The sequence below is a fragment of the Nuphar pumila genome, chromosome 10 (assembly GCF_984573655.1).
Source record: "Nuphar pumila chromosome 10, dmNupPumi1.hap1.1, whole genome shotgun sequence".
Lineage (NCBI taxonomy): Eukaryota > Viridiplantae > Streptophyta > Magnoliopsida > Nymphaeales > Nymphaeaceae > Nuphar > Nuphar pumila.
In genome coordinates, this window is record NC_143258.1 from 82,514,848 (window position 1) to 82,521,716 (window position 6,869).

Here is a 6,869-nt window from a genome sequence, read left to right on the forward strand (position 1 = left end):
TTATTTAGTTAATCTTGATCTAAAGACTGATAACAAGCAAAGGACGTATGACTGCATCAACCTGAATACTCTTCAGATTCTGATGACTTAGTCATCTCGTTTGATCTGAAGACTCTGACAAGTACCAGATCTCTTTACGATCTAATGACTTTAATAATCATGGTGTATCGACCTGAACAACTTTCCTCACAAAGCAGGCATTTCCCTGTGGGAGAGGGCATGCCTAGTTATTTTACATTACATGAAAAAAAACTAAATCAATGTTGAGCACACATTTGTCTGCCCCAGGCCCCCAGATTAGAAGCGGGGAAACATGCCTCTTATTTCTTTTGTGCCCATATGTTTGCATGAGAGAGAGAGAGAGAGAGGAACACCCATTTTATTTCCCACCTTTATCTAAACACTTGTTAGGAAAAGAGAATGTTCACTCCTCAACTCTATTGTCCTACAAGATTCTTTGCTGTGTTAAATAAATACTTTGCTTGTAAGCAGACAGTCTCTGCTGCAAGATTTTGCATCACCATGCACAAAAACTGTACATAAAATCAGCATAGAAATAGTAATGTTCTAGTAAGGGCCTAGGCCTTGTGATCTATATCAAGGAAATCATCCATCAAAATGATCGCTTTCTCTAGGTATGGATTCATCAGTTAGCAACTTATACATGATTTTTCATTGTAATCACTTATGTGTGCTTTTCCCTTTAAGAATGGGTTGTACTTGAAATCTCCGACTGAAGCCCTGATTGAACAGACGCCTAGTTTGGAAGTCAGATACTGCTGGAATGAATGTTAGTATTGCTATTGGTGCAAAAGGCAGGAGCCCCATTCCATATTCATAAGCATGAGTAACAAACTGAATCGAGTCCCATAGGCCAGCTTCCTCTACCAGAGGTCTCAAAGCTTGTGCAACCTGAACAGAAACAGCAACTTCATTATTGTCATCAAAGTCATACTAAATGAACATGAAAATCTGTCAGAAAGACGGGCTAGAATGCCTGAATCAGCTTGGCTGAAGACCATGTCTTAGATGGCAGGGACTTGAGCTCAGTCGCATCAGACTGGAGATAAATGTTAATCTGAGTCATAGGCTTGTAAAAATCATTGTTACAGTTCTAGATTTGAGCTCAGGTCTCTAGTTGCATGAACTGCTTACCAACAATAATCCCCATCCAGTAGGCAAGAACGCTAGACAACATATAAATAGGTCTTTCCCTGACAATCCACACAACGAAAGAAGAACAACCAACATGGACAAGAAGCACAAGAAGAGCAAGGCTTTGAGTAGCCTGTAAAGGCCATGGGAATTTGCACTCAGCCACCGTTGCCCTTCAATTGAAAGCTGTATGTGAAAAATCAAATAAAAAATATGAATACTTTCACAATATTTAAAAAGAATAATGAACTTTATAAGATAGCAGGCAACTGCCATAATCATACACATATCATGCTCTCTCACATGGATATGGCTTATAGGATAAGCGACGGTTATTTTTGTTGAGTTGACATAATATATTTGGGGAATAAGGTGTACATGGATATAGTATAGAAGTAAAAATGACTGTGTAGCTAGTATGCCTTAGCCTATATGATACCACGCCATAGTCTATATGCTATATGTATGGTATCATGCAAACGTTAATATATCACATTTGCCCGAAGTACAAAACCATGAGCCCTATTTACAACGTACTCACTCAGATGGTAAGAGGAGTAGGGAGCCAAGACCTAGTTGCAAGTGTTTGGGCCTATATTTGTCTAACTAATTGATATCCAGAAAAGCTGAACTAATTTTGGCTTTTAATTAAAAGCATATATGAAAGAGAAAAAATGGTATTTGGTATCTTAAAAAAAATATTTAAATTGTAGGTCGTTGATTTTTTAAACCTTATAAAAACCTATCCATGCATTTGAATCAAATGCTTCAAGAAGTGATTCTTATAAAAATATGCTTATAGATCACATCTGTACGGTCAGACTTTTGAAAAAAGACCAGAAATCCAATTCATTTAGCACAATGGTCATTTTGTAGGTTTTTGTTTTCATATATATATATATATATATATATATATATATATATATATATATATATATATATATATATATATATATATATACTTCTCAATTCTAGTGATATATTCTTTCACATATGTGGCGTATAAAGTAGTTGTAATCCTGCATCTTTTGAAAACATACCCATTATAACAGCTGTACCATCTTATAACATGTATATGTGCTTGCATCCATGTGGCACACTATTTGAGTCACTACTAAATGCATCTCAAAAGAAAAGAAACATGGTTCACTCAATCAGGGTGGACCTGGACATGACTGGTATGATCTTGAACCAGGCCAAGATCTGAGGTACAAGGTTAGATGGGATCCAGAGAAGATGATAAAGGAACCTTGTTCTGATCAAGATAAGGCTCAATGTTGTCCAACCTGACCGCAGGCCTAGTTCATATGCATAAACTGTAATATTTTTGCATTTCAAAAACCAAAGTAGGGAACTTAACCTTGTCTAACACAAAAATAGTTATAATCACAAGCCATGAGATCTCGTAGACCTGCAAAAAGTTCAAAAGGAACAAAATAAGAGAAAAAAGAGAGTAATTACAGAGATTCATAGTTTTTTGAGATTGGATGGGTACTATCAACAATTTGTAGAAGGATTTTTTATTCTGGCAGCTCCAATGACCAAACTCACTAAGGAAAACATAAAGTTCTAGTAGAATGACAAGTGTGAGCGGAGTTTTCAAAAGATAAAGAATTGTTTGACAATTGTTCCAGTTTTGGTCTTACCTTTTGGAACTGGGGCTTCACTATTTACAATGATGTTTCTCATAAGAGATTGGGTTGTGTTCTGATGCAGTATGGTAAGGTGACAACTTGTACATCTTGCCAACTGAAAATACATGAAGTTAATTACCCAACACACACTACAACAAACCAACGGATTAGCGACGACCTAAATTCGGCGCTAATCTGTCGTTAATCTGTTGCTAAACAGCTTAGCGATGGATTAGCATCGTATTAGTGACAGATATCTTCCATCATAAATTTTTTGACGCTAATAAGCGATGAAATATATTTGTTGCCAATTTCGTCGCTAAGTAGCAACAGACTGTACCTATCGCTAGTTCCGTCGCTAAATTGCGACAGAATAACGAATGACAAAATCAGTTTGGCGACAGATTTATAGTCGTCGCTAAATTTAACGTAAATAGTGATTAACGACGGATATATCAGTCGCTAATCCGTCACAAACAAGGAAAAACATTCAAAAAAATATTTAAAAATTAAATATCGAGAAAAAATTTCTCGTGATACAATTTATATTTCCTGTGAATAAAAAAAAAAGTACACATCAAAATACATATAAAAGAAAACTGAAACAATTAATCAATCAACTATAAAATTTGCAAGTTCTAATTATTTACAATTTAACATTTATATTTTTGAAACAAAAAGAAGGTAGAACAAATTCATGACATAAATCTAATCATCGCCAAGATTTTGTGCATCCTCTTGTTGAGTGTCTCGATCTGTCCCTTCAGCTCCACTACGCTGATTATCGCCAGCAACCTACACAAGAAAAGAAATGTCAGTATTGATAAAAAAAATATATTGAAATATAGCCTACTCTATATGTGATTCTATCATGCACATATGTGTTCTAAGGCAGTAAAACAAATTTATACATGATTCTATCATGCTCATATGTGTTATAAAGCAGTAAAAAAAACTTTATATGTGATTCTATCGTGCTCATATGTGTTCAAAGGCAGTAAAAAAATTGTATATGTGATTCTATCATGCTCATATGTGCTCTAAGACAATCAAAAAGTTGTATATGTGATTCTACTATGCTCATATGTGTTCTAAGAGAGCAAAAAAACTTTATATGTGATTCTATCATATTTATATATGTTCTAAGGCTGTAAAAAAACTGCATATGTGCTCTAAGGCAGTCAAAAAGTTGTATATGTGATTCTACCATGCTCATATGTGTTCTAAGGCAGGCAAAAAATTGTATATGTGATTTTATCATACTCATATGTGCTCTATGGCAGTAAAAAAACTGTATATGTGCTCTAAGGCAGTAAAAAATTATATATGTGATTCTATCATGCTTATATGTGTTATAAGGCAGTAAAAAAACTTTATATGTGATTCTATCATGCTCATATGTGCTCTAAGGTAGTAAAAAAACTTTATATGTGATTCTATCATGCTCATATGTGTTCTAAGGCAGTAAAAAAACTTTATACGCGATTCTATCATGCTCATATATGTTATAAAGCAATAAAAAAACTTCATACGTGATTCTATCATGCTCATATGTGTTCTAAGACAACAAAAAAACTTTATATGTGATTATATCATACTCATATGTGTTCTAAGGCAGTAAAAAAACTGTATATGTGATTCTACCATGCTCATATGTGCTCTAAGGCAATCAAAAAGCTACATATGTGATTCTACCATGCTTATATGTGTTCTAAGGCAGGCAAAAAATTGTATATATGATTTTATCATGCTCATATGTGCTCTAAGGCAGTAAAAAAACTATATATGTGATTCTACTATGCTCATATGTGCTCTAACGCAATAAAACATTGTATTTGTGATTCTATCATGCTTATATGTGTTATAAGGAAGTAAAAAAACTTTATATGCGATTCTATCATGCTCATATGTGCTCTAAGGGAGTAAAAAAACTTTATATGTAATTCTATCATGCTCATATGTGTTCTAAGGCAGTAAAAAAACTTTATACATGATTTTATCATGCTCATATATGTTATAAAGCAATAAAAAAATTTCATACATGATTTTATCATGCTCATATGTGTTTTAAGGCAGTAAAAAAACTTTATATATGATTCTATCATGCTCATATGTGTTTCAAGGCAGTAAAAAAACTTTATACGTGATTCTATCATGCTCATATGTATCTTAAGGCAGTAAAAAAACTTTATATGTGATTCTATCATGCCAATATGTGTTCTAAGGTAGTAAAATAACTTTATACATGATTCTATCATGCTCATATATGTTATAAATCAGTAAAAAAACTTTATATGTGATTCTATCATGCTCATATGTGTTCTAAGGCAGTAAAAAAAATGTATACCTGACGGGCACCGAAGCTCATGTTGAATGCAGACGAAGTTCCTTTGTCCTGAAAAAAGTTACACAACTCATTACAGACAATGTTGAAAATGGCTTTATTTTAAAAAGTACTATATTTTTTTCCTCAAAACGCTGACAGACACCATCTCAAGACATAGCAGGGTCATTAAGACATTGAGAGTTGATGCTGGCGGGAGAACTTTGTGGGCTCGAGCTGCAGGAGGCAATGATTTGTGTGGTATTCATGTTACTCCCTAACTCAAATACACGACCCTTTTTGGGTTCACCGGTTGCAGTCACCCATGCTGAAGGATCAAAAGGAGGATGCTGAGTGGAGTCATTGCCATATCGTTGTACCATTTGTTGCTCGTATGGCTCCTATAATGTAATGATTAGAATATGAATTAAGAATTAAGAATTAAGAATTACAATATTTGTGATAACATAATTCATAGTAACTTGTCTATTATAATATTTATTAATAAAATAAATACATATTGTTGTCTCTCTCGCCTTATCTGATACGAACTCTCCCGTGGTCTTACGTTTATGTATTTCAACAAACACATCCTTGTATGGCACAATGTCTACTTTTTCTACTTCCTACGAAGTGAAATGATAAAAGATTTAGTTAACAGGTTTGCAATAATACTTATAAAATTGATTTTATATATATATATATATATATTGATGAGTTACTATTTTCTTCTGATGGCTCCCAAAAGTCCTAGATCCACCTGTGTATAGATGGACTTCAGACATTTTTGCTTGATTTTGTGCAGTCTTCGCTGAGCGGTTTCAAAATGCATCCCCAACCCACTTGTCGCACATTGCATCCCAAACATCTGACCTGATAGTAGAAGGTTCATGGCCCTTCCACTACAGTGGATCATCTGTCAAGCGCAAATGTTTTTCTTGCTGCAGTCTTCATATTGTGCAGCATGTCTGCAAATCGATTGGTAGCCACCTTTTGTCATACCTTCCTTGCATCATGGCACAATGTCTACTATATTTGCGAAGCGATTCGAAGCCTATAAATATTTTCAAAAAGTTAGTAGACATGACTATAAAAAAAAATTTAATATGAAACACATTAACTATGACAAACAACTGTATACCGTGAATGAGGTCCACAATCTGTCTATCACCTCTTTTGGATACTCTTTCCATTAAGCGACCAGTCCTCGTAGATGTTGAAGTTGTGAATTCATAATTTTGCGTACTACTTCTTGTGGCTCGAACCTCATGTTGCACATGAATTGGTATATAGTAAATATCAATATACAATATTTATAAGATATGCAATAAATGAAAATAAAATACTTATGGTCGATTATCAATATACACTATTCGAATGAGTCTTCTTGTGCCAGACTGAGAAGACTCTGCATCCTGTGTTGGCTCCTGACTTGTATGATCAACTGGTGTAGGTGGGTCATGTACAGGTGAAACATCATCTGTAAAAAAATATGTTAGAAATTCTCAGAATGCACATTTCAACTAATCAAGTATCCAATTAGTTAAATGATATACCTATCAAAGGGTCCCGTGAAGATGAAGGTTGAGCTTGGCTACCACTAGATGAACGACCATTGTAACCTCCACAAACCATATTCTAACAAATAAAAAATGTCATGCAATACATTCAAATTCTTTCAAATCATTCACATCAGGTATTTCAATACATTCAAATAATTCAAATCAAGTATTGCAATACATTCAAATCATTCAAAT